Source organism: Bicyclus anynana, chromosome 21 (assembly GCF_947172395.1).
Source record: "Bicyclus anynana chromosome 21, ilBicAnyn1.1, whole genome shotgun sequence".
NCBI classification, from domain to species: domain Eukaryota; kingdom Metazoa; phylum Arthropoda; class Insecta; order Lepidoptera; family Nymphalidae; genus Bicyclus; species Bicyclus anynana.
The window spans coordinates 7,122,953-7,137,213 of record NC_069103.1 but is presented as its reverse complement, the minus strand read 5'-3'; positions in this window follow the sequence as shown (position 1 = coordinate 7,137,213).

The window sequence follows — 14,261 nt, the reverse complement described above, 5'->3', positions numbered from 1 at the left end:
TAAAGAGGATATAGTTCATTATATTTCATTCACCCCAGTGTTATAAGTTTGACGTGTCTATCTATTTATATTGTATAAGTCTGTCTGTATGTTACCTCGTAGCGTGTAAACAAATAGACCGATAACGATTCAGTTTTTTGTTTGAAACATGTCGTAATCAATCATGGTTAATACAAAGATATCGTTTCTCAATCACGATAGAAATAAATTCTGACATAAAAGTCGTTCTAGCTGAATTCCGGAGGATTTCATCTTTAGCAACCCATTTTTGACTCACTGTTGAGCACGATGCCTCCACGCTGGTCCAATGCTAATTGGCAGACTACACACACGTACAGAATTTAGAAAATTCTCAGGCATGCAGATTTTCTCACGTTTTTCCTTTACTAAATTACTATTATTTACCAAAATATTGAATGAATGCAAGAAATGAGAAGTCTAAATTATGTTTAATATCTTCATAATTATAATGTTTGCTGCCACGGATATGAAAAAGCGCTTAGATTAGCACTTTATCTGTTCTGTGTTTATTATATTTACATCTCGGATTTTTAATATATTTTCTGTTCTGAGGTTTACCCCTTATTTAAAGAAACAGTGTCCCTATCAGTCATTTTTATAGACGAAATATTGAACGCAATTTCCAGCTATCTTAGCTGGAAATTGTGTTCAATATTTATCAAAGATATCAAAGATAGAGTCGTCAAATTTTCTAAAACTGTGTCTTTTTTGACTTCACCTTTCACATAATTCTTGTTGTTTTCAGCTTAGTTAAGGTACCTATAGATAATGTTGATTGTATATCTACCTACTAGCAGAACCGGTCAAGCTTCGCTTTGACTTATATGTGCACTTACGTCTTCCCTACCCCTTCTTCATTATAGCTACTAGATACACTCATGTGTCGTTATCGTCATTTAGGTGTGGTGGTGAGTCGCTACTGTGGCCCTTATAAAAAGACTGAAAGTCGATGGGCGACGGAGCGAGCTATACTTGGAGTTTCTCTGCGTGATCGAATCAGAAATGATCCGCAAAAGTACCAATGTCACTGACATAGCTCGCAGCGAAGCGAAGAAGTAGCAATGGGCAGGCCAGAGAGTTTGAAGAGCCGAAGGTGAAATGGTGAAACTAGGTGGACCGAGGACATCTAGCATCAAGGGTTGCAGAGAGCCGTTGGATGCTGGCGACTCGAGACCGTTTTGTTTGGAAGTCCATGCAAGAGGCCTATGTCCAGCAGTGGACGTCCATCGGCTGTTAATGATGATGATGGTGAGCCTTACTATCCGTCATCATTCCTCCCGTAGTGTGGCTCTCCGAGCACATTTGTGGAGCGAGCCATGGAGAGCGGTTTTTACTTGGTCAGTCCATCGCATTGGTGACCTCTGGGGCATCCACGTTTGGCATCTTAATGTTTTTATTCTTGTAACGATCACAATCAGATGTTATCGTACAGCTTCGTTTGTACCTAGGATTATTTCCTAGCGTGGGCCTGGCCCCCGACATCAAGCCTATTATTAGAATCTTAGAATTCCATATCGGTAGCCCTCCTATGGTGGGCACAGGTCCATTCTAGGGTGGGCACGGCCACCCGGCTCCCCCCATAAATAAGTCTATGGGTTTTAGTCTTCATGTGAACTATGTATCTATTTAGGTACACTGGCAACCCTTCATACGCGCATACAAAAATACTGACATCAGAAACAAACCTGAAGGTTGTTACTCTGGACGAGATCTGACACAAAATTCTCTTCTCTACTATTCTACTTACATGAGCCTCATAAGCCTAAAGTAAAATATCTGAATAGATGATTTATGATATTTACCACAGCCACTCACATAGCTCAGCGAGTCACAAAGCAGAAGTGACAATAGGCAGGCCAAATAGATCGCAGAGCCGATGGACGTTGGGGCCCTAGGTGCATGAATGGCGACCCCGCACTGGAAAGCGCAGTTTTGATCGACCTCCCATCAAGCGACCGAGGATATCAAGCGAGTTGCAAAAAGTCACTGGATGCTAGCGGCTCGAGACCGTTCTGTTTGAAAGTCCATGCATAAGAGGCCTATATCCAGCAATAGACATCCATCGGCTGTTAATAATGATGATGAGAAGGCCCATACAAAAACCATTTTAGCGAAATAGTTCAACAAAACGCAAAACTGAAGTAGGTACCTAATAGTGAGCGTTAGTTGAATAATCGATCGACTTTCCAAAAGTGTTGGAATCACGACCTCTCACCGGCAATAGAGATCGAGCGATCGACCCCATACAATAGATGGAATACATAAAACAAGCTGAAGGAATCGCTCATTAGATTATGGTGGCTTATAATCTAGAAAAGTTGGAGGTGCATGCCCCGGACCGGATTCGAACCCACACACTCCGGAATCGGAGGCAGAGATCATATCTACTGAGCTATCACGGCAAAAATTTTAAGAAATTAAACATCACGAAAGACATCGTAAGGAAACCTGCATACCAGAGAATTTTCTTAATTCTCTGCGTGTGTGAAGTCTGCCAATCCGCATTGGGCCAGCATGTTGGACTATTGACCTAACCCCTCTCATTTTGAGAGGAGACTCGAGCTCAACAGTGAGCCGAATATAGGTTGATAATAAGGATAATAATGATGATCCGTATCAGAAACGACCTAAACATTCATTATTCATCATGAATCATTAGATGAAAAGGGTTTTATATCAAAATTACGATGTTTAAAAATATGTTGCGGTTATGTTGCCTAAAAAATTCACGGTTAAACTATTATTAACCAAATATTAACAAACATTAATGATAGTTTGGCCAGGAGAATTTGAGGCAACCTCTTTTTTAACATATTTTTTGACATCCTAATTTTGATATAAAACACTTTTTATCTTATAACCAGATGGGTAAAGGTTATTCTAATACGTATCGTCTACTATAAGGAAAATGAATGAGGAAAACCCTCCGAATAGAAGGCAGGGGTAATATCCACTGGGCTTATTCTGAGAGGAGACTCCAGCTCAACAGTGAGCCGAATATGGGTTGACAATGAATGAAATTACTACAACAAGTTATTTACAAATATCAATTAACAACTAATACCACAACGAGAATCACACTGTACTACATGAAGAAAATGCTAAAAAGTAGAACTAAATGCAAAAAATACTAAACTGCATGTAAGTCTGTGTTTAGTTCAAAATCATAATAATATTCAACCTATGTAAATTAATGAATGTTACATTTCTTTAATTATATTAATTTTTAATTGTTAACAATATTCTAAAAATACTTATAAATAAAACATTTTCTAAAAAAAAATAATATACCGTATTACCCATTCCTCCAGGCCCAAGCATCAAGAGTGGACCTCCTCGCAATACCCGCCCTCTCAAGGATTACTTACTTACGTGTCAAGTACAGGGCAGTAATCCTTGATCAAACAGCCAAGAAAAAACTTCTGAGATCTGAGAGATAAGCTGTTGAACATACAAAAAACATATTAAAAAGTCAATTAATAATAGATGACATATTTTTTAAATGTTTCCCTAAATAATATTTTTGATGTTTTTAATATTTTATAAATGTTTTCATCCTAAACTAATATTTTCTGAAGTGTATAAAAAGTCCGTGTATCTCATCTCATATAAATATATAAATCTCATCATAACTAGTCCTATATTTGGTTTTCTTTAGTACACGAACAACATCTATTTGCGTTTTATTCATCTTTCCTAAAGTTTTTTCTCTCTAAAATAAAATAGCAAATGGCAAACAAAAACACTATTTTATTATTTATTTTTATTTTGATTATAAAAAACGTACTGTTACCAACGTCTCAATGTCGCAAAGTAAATATTTACAATTCCATTTTAAGCAATCAAAAAGTATCTGAAAAAGCTTTCAGGGAAAAACACGAAAGCTGTAGTTACCTGTAGAGTACAGCGCTTAAAAAGTCCTTTATTATAATATAAGAAAATTATAAAGAAAAAAAAACTATAAACAATACCTAACCAGCTTTAGTAAAACTTTTGTAAAACGCACCTACCATCAAATGACTTGACAACAGACAATGCTTCCCAGGCAACACAAACACAAGCTACACAGCGTCTTCGCCGGCGAAGACGGAATACGAGGTCCCCGATATCTAACGTCACCCGGACGTGGGTTTTCTAACTCACGATCTTGGGGGCGTCCGGACTGATTCAGATCACGGTTACCCCTCTCGAATGGCCCTCTAAGCCGAGGTCCGAGTCTCATATGAGACGCCCTTAGAGAGTCGTTCCATCCTCTATCTTTATTGCAGCTTTCGGGTCTCATCAGGCAATGGTTCTGCGCTCGCCCAACCCCCCGGTAACGCCGTAGTGGTTCCGCAGGAAGCTACCGGCACGTACTCAGACAGAAAAGAAACAATGAAATTATGGTCAAGCACATCCTTATCATATATTAAAAAAAACATACAACTTGAATCTTTAGAATTACGCCTTACGAGTATAGATCAGAAACTTGATCTATTGCAAAAACATAGCCATATGGGATTTTTATCGTACCTAATAGCTAAGAACATCTTAATCGGTCCGGTCCATAAGTTCAGAAGCGACTACAGACAGACAAACACACACACAGACAGATACTATACTCCCCCCTTTTTGCATCGAGGTTAAAGATATAAATAAAATTTCATGCGTGTACCGTAATAAATAATTTTTAAATATTTACAAACTGTACAAACTGTAATATAAATATGCCCGGGGAGAGTTAGATATTATCGACATCGCTCGTGACGCCACCGGGATAAATAAATTAGAACTAACGGAACGTAACGTAACACTATAACATGTAACCTATAACATTTGAATTATTCATATTATAATATTATTGCTTCCATAATCACCCTATATACAAAATTGCTGTATATTTCAATATTTCTGTCTACCTAGTTTGAATAAGTTGAAAGATTTAAATTGAATTTAATCCCTATTAATAGCTTTGCTGAATAGTTTTGTAAGGTCCTGGGTTCGATCTCCATTGCCACTATATAAACTCCAATATAGACTTGCATCATATTTCAAAAACATAGATTCATTAAATGTTATTATATTTTTTTTAAATAAAGTAGAAGTGGGTGATTTAATTATTACTAAACTTATTGTTGTAGTATATAAACTACCAATATTTAATTAAAAATAGATTAAGGAAAATCTCATTAAAATATTTTTGTCTCTTTCCCAAAGCTTTAGTTTTTTTTAATTGTTTTATTACGACTTACTTCAGAATCCTTTTAGGCAAATACAAAGACGGAAGAAACTTCTATTTGAGGTTGAAATTGTACATAACATTTCTTTAATGAAACACGTTTTAATAAAAGCTCCAAAAGTAATATCCAAATGTTCGTAAAAAGTTGATCGTAACACGCCGATGTATTTTTGTTTAATTTAGAATAAAAATAAATCTAGAACAAATAATTGAATAAATCAATGAATTAGCAGCAGAACGTTATAATGTTTAAATTATATCATTATAGTACGCGCGTTAACAACTGAGTCTTAGGGCCATAAATCATTTCTCTATATCTATCTCGCTTGCACTTATGGGTCTTATGGAGCCGTCTAGTGAAGGGTGTAACAATGAAAGACATATTATCGATAAGTAAAGTTTATTATCGTATCTTGTTCACAAAATTAAAAAAATTAACAATATTTGATTTAATATAATACATATTTCATATTATATAATTATTAACTAAATAAAATTAATCTTCATCTGAGTCTTCATCATCAGAATCTTCGTCTTCTGCCAAATTTATTATAAGCGGCGCGTGATCTCTAATTAGAGCTTTTTGTAAATCTTTGTTTTGAAGTTCTTCGGCATGCCTAACACATTTGGCCCAGTCTTCTCGTGTGACATTTTCTATGGCTCGGTGGAGGTGATTTTCGACATCTGCTATCTTGAAGGTATTATTATTCTTCGCAACTTCTCCCTTTACTTGTGCCCAAATTAATAAAAAAAAATACGCAATGCAATTACATTAGAAACCGACCAATCAGAATCGTCCAAATCATTATTGACTCATCATTAGCACGTGCGCAGGTAGCCGTTTATCGATAATTAGGGTGCGCAGGTAGGCGCGCTGCACATTCCTATCTTTTTTGACTTTTATGACCGGACGACTCAGATGATAACGCGCATACTATAGTAACGTTACCATTGAATACAGAAGTTTTGGCATATTTGTCTCAGCGCGCCATCTAGTGGTGAGTAGAAAGAAATGAAAGTTTCATGAAAAGTTTTAAACTTTTAAAACTACTTTTTAGTGTATATTTCAAAATATTATATTTAACCAACATTTTATTAAAAAAATTAATAGTGCAAAAGTAATATTATAATAGTCATAGAAGACAGTTTTAGAAGCAGCAAGCTTCAAATAAATATTAATATCGTTAAGCAAAAGATTTTTATTTACTTGCTTAGAAAGTAATGGAATATGACCTTTTAAAATAAAAATTACGAAATACTATTATTTATCTCATTCTCAATCAAAACGATATTAAAGAATTGTACTTACATAATGAAAAAATATTATTTTACTTCAGTTCTGCTACTTACCGACAGATGGCGGCAGCAGTAAAATTATGTTTAAAGAATGAAAGATCCAAAATTGAAATCAAATCACATTTGACAATCATTAATTATTATTTTTTTAAATCAATCTTTAAATAAACTTTTTTAATTAAAGATAAAGATTCTATGAAATAAAAAACGATTTATTTTTATTTTTACTAGTACCTACGTACTATATTGTTATATACTATCACGTGCTTAATAAATACTGTTTTATATAATAGGTACAATTTATTCATGTACTATTGTCAAACATTTTTGCCTTTATTTTAAAACTCTACTCAATTATCGCCAACACTACACTCATTTAAACCTTTATTCCGTTTAAAATAAAAAAAAACGTTTTATCTCATAACACAGACAAACCAGAATCCCTCCAACGGTGTATTAGATTTGCATATTGTACGAAATTCGCATTAAAATGAACAAAACGGGTAATTCGGACCCAATCGAATTATCGTCAACGAATGTCACCGAAGTGGTATGAAGACGCGCTCTCTTAGAGCAATTATCGGGGGGTTCGGTGGCCGGAGGGGTTGCAACCCCCCTTCTAACCCCCGGCCGTACAATTCGCCAGATCATCTTTACCCTACCTTTTCTGATGAAGATATGTAAATTCGGTGTCCGAAATAGTTTGCCGAATTGGCGCTAGCGAACGCTTTAGTTTCAGAAACTGGAATGGGTTGCTTATATAGAAATGTAATAATGTAATGTAGAACGGTTGTATCTATTAGCATTTTTATCAGCTTGCTAGTAATAATAAAAGCAGAAGCAGTTGTCATCTGTTCTCTATCTAGTATTATTAGAATAAAATATCAAAAAACCTTGTAAATAGTGATGTAAGTGAGCTTTGTAGTTTTTCTCCATGATTAATAGTAAAAAATATAGATGTAGGTATATTGTACTGATAAACCTAATAATTTTATATATACATTAATTTACATTTTATTGAAACAAACAGTGTATCTTAACCTACATAATAGAACTATTGAAGAATAACGTGTAGCAAAAATAACATGCATTAATTAAAACTGGTCAAATCGATATAAATGCAAGAAACAATTTTAACAATTATAATTATATATATTTTTTTTTATTCTCCACAAGTTAGCCCTTGACTACAATTTTATTAGACAGTTTAATTTATTTAATTGTAATTAAATAAATTAATAATTTAATTGTATTTTATTAGACAGTTATATTTAATCTCAACGAGAATTCTCAGAAAAATTCTCAGTATTTCCAGTTTTAAGTTCCTTTAACTACTACATACTTTCTTTCTTACTCCAATCGTACAACAGAGCAATGTCACAAAATTTTAAAAAAAAATTTGTTTTCACCAAGTAAAACGAAAAATCGATCCATTTTTATAATACCTACTCGTGCAAGACTGTGGAAATAAGACCAGACTAACGACCCCGTCTGATAAATATACTGACGTAATATTACGTCAATATATTTATTAGATGGCCACGGTGAACAGTTCGATGCCCATCGGTGGCTCGACGCACTCGCACCCAACGCGCCTATGTAACTTTTATAGAGAAAAAATAGAAAAATCCGTCATCTATTATGACTTAGTAGAACGTGGACGATGTTATGTAATAGCGAACTATTGATCAATCATGTGTTTTTGGTTTAAGCCAGCCTTTATACTTAGTGTTAACTTCATCAGGACCTTTCCGGTCGGTCTTCACTCTTGACTATAACTTGACGGCCTCCGTGGCGCAGTGATATGCGCGGTGGATTTACAAGACGGAGGTCCTGGGTTCGATCCCCGAATGGGCAGATTGGTTTCCTTAATTTGTCCAGGTCTGGCTGGTGGGAGGCTTCGGCCGTGGCTAGTTACCACCCTACCGACAAAGACGTACCGCCAAGCGATTCAGCGTTCCGGTACGATGCCGTGTAGAAACCGAAAGGGGTGTGGATTTTTATGCTCCTCCTAACAAGTTAGCCCGCTTCCATCTTAGACTGCATCATCACTTACCATCAGGTGAGTTTGTAATCAAGGGCCTACTTGTAAAGAATAAAAAAAAGATATATTGTGCCTAATCTAAACTCGTTTTCCTCAAAACAGACAATAATTTTGTTCAGTAATTAGTCTGAGCTTGTCGACTGTTTTGCTGTAGGTATAGCCTCTTTCAAAACAGGAGGTTATCTGAGTAGGTACTCATGTGTAGTCCTACTCGTATGTAAGTATGTATAAATTTCAATTTCATTTTCATAGGACCTCCGTCTTGTAAATCCACCGCGCACACTACTGCGCTACGGAGGTCGTGTTATACTAAACTAGAAGTTGTTAAATAAATAAATAAATATAAATAAATATACTTAAACAATACACATCACCATCTAGCCCCAAAGTAAGCATACAGAGTAGCTTGTGCTATGGGTGCTAAGAAAGTTGATATTATAATATTAATATACAATTATATACTACATATAAATACTTATATAATGTAAAAATACACACAGACACTGGAAAACACTCATGCTCATCACACAAATATTTTCCAGTTGTGGGAATCGAACCCACGGCCGTGGATGCAGAAAGCAGGGTCACTACCCACTGCGCCATGCGGCCGTCATTTAGTTGTTGACCGTTTTTTTACACCATTCAACTACACAGAAAGGTATTTTTACGGAGCTCTTTAACCGACGAACACGACAGACTGTAACAGTGACAGAAACGTAACGTCTAGACAGGCAGGTCCTTATGTAATTAATCTGAGTCCACAAGCGACTAGCGTTTACCTGCCGCGTTTCTCACGCCCGTGTACCGCGTCCAGAAGCACCCACCGCGCTAGCGAAGATCATTATCTAGTAGGAAAGTTAGGAGGAATCCAGTTAGGAGCCGCCCCCTCCCGCGGGCCGTAACTTGCTATAACCAGTTTAGTACAGTTCGGCTTACTGCACCTGCGATACAACACTAACTGCCACTGGACTTAGGTACTGGAGCTGGGTGTTTTCATGACTTGTTAAGTTGCAACGATTAATATCACAGAAGTGCAATGTTTATCTACCTATCTACCTATAGAACAGATCGTTCGTCCGTTCACTGCTGAGTCTCCTCTCAGAATGAGAGGGGTTAGGTTTTAGTCCACCACGCTGGCCCATTGCGGATTGGCAGACTTCACACACGCAGAGAATTAAGAAAATTCTCTGGTATGCAGGTTTCCTTACGATGTTTTCCTTTACCGTTTGAGACACGTGATATTTAATTTTTATTATAAGTGTTGACATGAAATTATATAAAATGTTATGTGCGCCTGGCGTTAATATACATATCAGATTTTTTGTGGCATATTGTTTTTAATGGTTAATATGTGTATTGTTGGCGTGCTTTAAATAAATAAATAAATAATTTCTTAAAATGTACTCAACTGAAAAGTTGGAGGTGCATGTCCCGGACCGGATTCGAACCCACACCCCCCGGAACCAGAGGCAGAGGTTAATATCCACTGGGCTATCACGTATCTAAGGTATTATACTCATATATAATGTAAAGTTGCCAAACCCAGCGAGCTATCGGCAGAATTATTTGAGTAGTCAAAGATATTGTTCCTTAAAGGTTGAATGACATGGGGTGCGTATTGCGTGGGTCCGTGTGACCCCATTGGCAGCTTGAGCGTTAAACGAGAGGGGAGTCTTGGCTATTTTTGCACTCGCATAACGCCTTTAAGGTTGTCTTTCCATCAAGATTATGTGAAGTAACGAAGAGTTTTTGTTTTCGAAACTGTGAAGGAAGGTGGTTAATGAGAAAATAGAATACTTGGGGATATGAAACTTAGTCACACCATGCTACTTCAATGCAGGTAGGAGGGTTTAGGTAGATTTCTGAGTTTGGAGTGGACTCTTCTCGGACCAGGGCGCTTTTGGAACCCTCGAAACTTTAATTTTAAGTTTTGGAGTTTAATTATCACCATTAAATCATGATACAACTTGACGTTTCAAAAGTGCTTATAAACTAAGCCAAATTGAAATAAATAAAATTTGTATTTGAATATGTAAAGATAACATATAATAATCGGAAGATCTGGACTTCTGTTACCTACTACCTCCCAAAGCCACTATTGTCCAAACTATTTAGTCACCAAAGATTTTATAATAGAGATATGTCACTAGCGCGTCAAAACAGAGTCGAACAAAAGTGGCTAACTGCCTTAATTTCATTGAGTCGCATAGTAAAAAACGAAAGTTACTTAAATAAATAATACCTAAATATTGAGTTGTGTGTTCAGATATATACATATAATGGTATTAAACACGAAATTCTGCATGTGTGGATTGGTGTAGCTAAATTCGGATAACTTTTTGCGGTGATTTTGGAGGCACGTAACATACCTACTCGTATAGTACAACATATCTATAATATAAAATATCGTTGATAGTCACGTTATGATGAATAAATGACAAAGATGTGGACATAACAAGTTTTATTATAATCAAACGTTGAGTAATTTTGATTCGGTACAAATCAACACCGAACTATAAATTAGGGTAAGGCATCCCTGAAATAACTATGATATAGAGATGAAAATTCGACGATCATTAAAATATCCAGAATATTGTGTATCATTTTATAGGCTATTAATGCACACAATTTAGTAAGGTCTAACTTTATTAATGTCGCGAGCCATCGACCCTGCGACAGTATAGTCGGATACGCACATAAAACGAGAACACGCACATAAAGTGTTTATCTGGACACGCCTTAGGCGCGGGACGATTTACGCGTGGTGTAAGTTACAAGAAATTATTATTTTTTATTAGTATTTTTTAGCATATTTTAATTTGTTTATTTAATACACGTTAATAGCATAACTTTTAAGCTAAATACATTATTTAACTTAATAATGTATTTAGCTAATACATTATTTAACTTAATAAAACATTAAATTTATTATTATTTTTCATTGACAATGCGTTTCCCTGAGTACCTACTAATAAGTGGCGATACAAATAAATGAAGTGTTGCTTTGTTAAAAGCGATGGTTTTCATTTTACAGCATATCACAGCGTAAAGCGAAAGAAAGAAAGATAGAAAAGATCTTATTTATTAGTTTTGTTAACCACACATCATGCCCATCCGGTACAATGTCGTATAGAAACCGAAAGGAATGTGGATTTGCATCCTACTCCTTCAAAGTTAGCCCGCTTCCATCTTAGATTGCATCATCACTTACCATCAGGACAGATTGTAGTCAAATCTAAATTGTAAAGAATGAAATAAAAATAAAAGCCCTGCGATATGTAACATAACCAAGAAAAAGCCTTAATTCAGTATGTTGCCACATACTTCCTACATAAAAGTAAGATTTTCAGTCGGGACTCAGGTGCGTTATTGTGTAAATCTGTTTGCTTTGGTGTTTTCAAAACAACCATGAAAATACGACCAAAAAAACAGACATTCTTCAATACAGGGGTATACAAAAAATATGTAGTTTGTAGATATTTATTGCAAAGTAATTATTAATCAACATTTCTTTTAAAAATAACGCACGCTATTATGAAACGCTATGCGCTTGTTATTTGTAAATCAAGAAGTAATTAGCACGGTACGATAGTAAAGTACGGTTATGGTAATAACATCGTAGCCTGTAATGGGGTACTAGAGCTAAGGCAGATTTTAAGTCAAGCCCTACGGCGTTCCATAATTCCAACCCTTTCGTAGCGTATTCTATACGTAACTTTAACTTTTTTCAACAATGTAAAGACACTAAAACATTTTTTTATAACAGTGACCATGACTGTATGGTCACTTTAGGTACTAGAAGGATTAGTAGTAGTGTAGTAACAACTATTTGTAAAAGTGCTGTATTAGAGAAGTACTAATTTAGACGATAAGAAGCATTATTATATTAAGTCTGAAAGATTTAATCATGGTTGCAGTGAAACTACGGCCATATGAGGCTAAACACCTACGTCATAGATTGAAGATCATAAAGCAACTGCGCTTCGTTTTTTCTTAAGATGCTGATAGACTTAAGCATTCACTTTTAATGAGCATTCATGCGAATGTTACATTACAGAAAAATACGAGAACATTATAGCAAACATTCTATCGAGCATTCTGGCGAGCATTCTAGCGAGCAGATTTTCAGATAGAGCTTTTTGCCGAGAAGAATATCTTTGACGAGCATCAAATAGAGCGTTTGCTAGAATTCTCATGATGTTCGTAGCAATATTTGGCTCTAAGCTTGACTCGGCTCGTTGTTCAGTTCGAGAAATATATTAACGGCGAATGCTCGATGTTCTGTTACAAGTAAATGCTCAAGTCTATCGGCACTTTTATACAAAAGCGGAAATTCTCATGGACGACTAGTTAGGTTGGGTTAGTTCTGTCACCCTGTTGTCCTTTTATCATAAAAATAACAACGTTGTCTATTTCTTGACTGTCTTTCACCTTTTTCTTTTTGTAATGACTGTCCTCCATGAAGTCTGAGATAGTAATACAATTTTTTTCACATTCCAACATCTGTGGTACCACATTTTCAGATACCTACCGCATAAATAATTCCCATTCCTTACCTTGATGCACTGCGAAAGAACAGTAAGTTGTAGCCGATGATTTTCTACTACATATTAGGACCATCTGCTTGTTTTGTCAACTATTTCTGTAAAACAACACTAACTCATGTTACTGTAGAAAATTCACATATTATGTTTGCCAATCCGCATTGAGCCATCGTGGTGGACTATTGCCCTAACCCCCTTTCATTCTGAGAGGAGACTTGAGCCCAGCAGTGTAAGTATGGGTTGATAATGATGATGATGTTGACAAGTATAAGTCTCACACATATCCTTAAAATAGATTCTTAATCTACTAAGCACATATGTTTTAGTATTTGCCGCAGCTGGGCAAAAATGTGATAAATGAAAATGTTGAGTTGAAAATAAATGTCACTCGTGTGTGAGTATGTACATCGTATATAAATATGAGCAATGTCCGACGAAGGGAAGACGATTTGCGACAGGAAATGAATCTAACAGAGAGGGGAGTGCCTCGAGGTCACTTCCTTCGTCCTTTGCGTACTAAATGTTTCTGCACATACGAAAAACAATTCTATATCCATTAGGTATCTTCTGAAACTGAAGAAGAGATCGCAGGTCATACATGGACGAGGATTGCTGCAGATAGAGCACATTGGAGTGTGATGGAGGAGGCCTTTACCCAAAAATGGGTACCCAAATAAAACAACAACAATTAATTAATAATATTAACCTACAATAGTTATTCATTATTTTAAAATTAAGTTAAGTTAAGTTAAGTTAGTTTTAAGTTTTTTTTTATCCTTTTAATTGTTTCTATTGTATAATTTTATGTGATTTGTGTGATTTGGGAATAAACGGCTTATTATTATTATCTTCTGAAAATGATTTTTGCAATTTCCAAAAAAAATTACCTCTACCGATTAATTTATTGGTATGTACTACGAAAGCAAAATGAAAAAAAATAAAACAGGAAAAAAAATCTTGTTTTCTAATCTCTCAAAGGAACTATGTGTATGGGACATAAGTAGTTAGATATAATTTCATATAGGTAGGTAGTTCAAAGAGAGAATCTAGAAGATTAACATAGTTTCAAAGATGATAAAATAACTTAATTAAATTAAAATTAAAATTTTAAATTTTATTACCTACAGACTATCTTTCA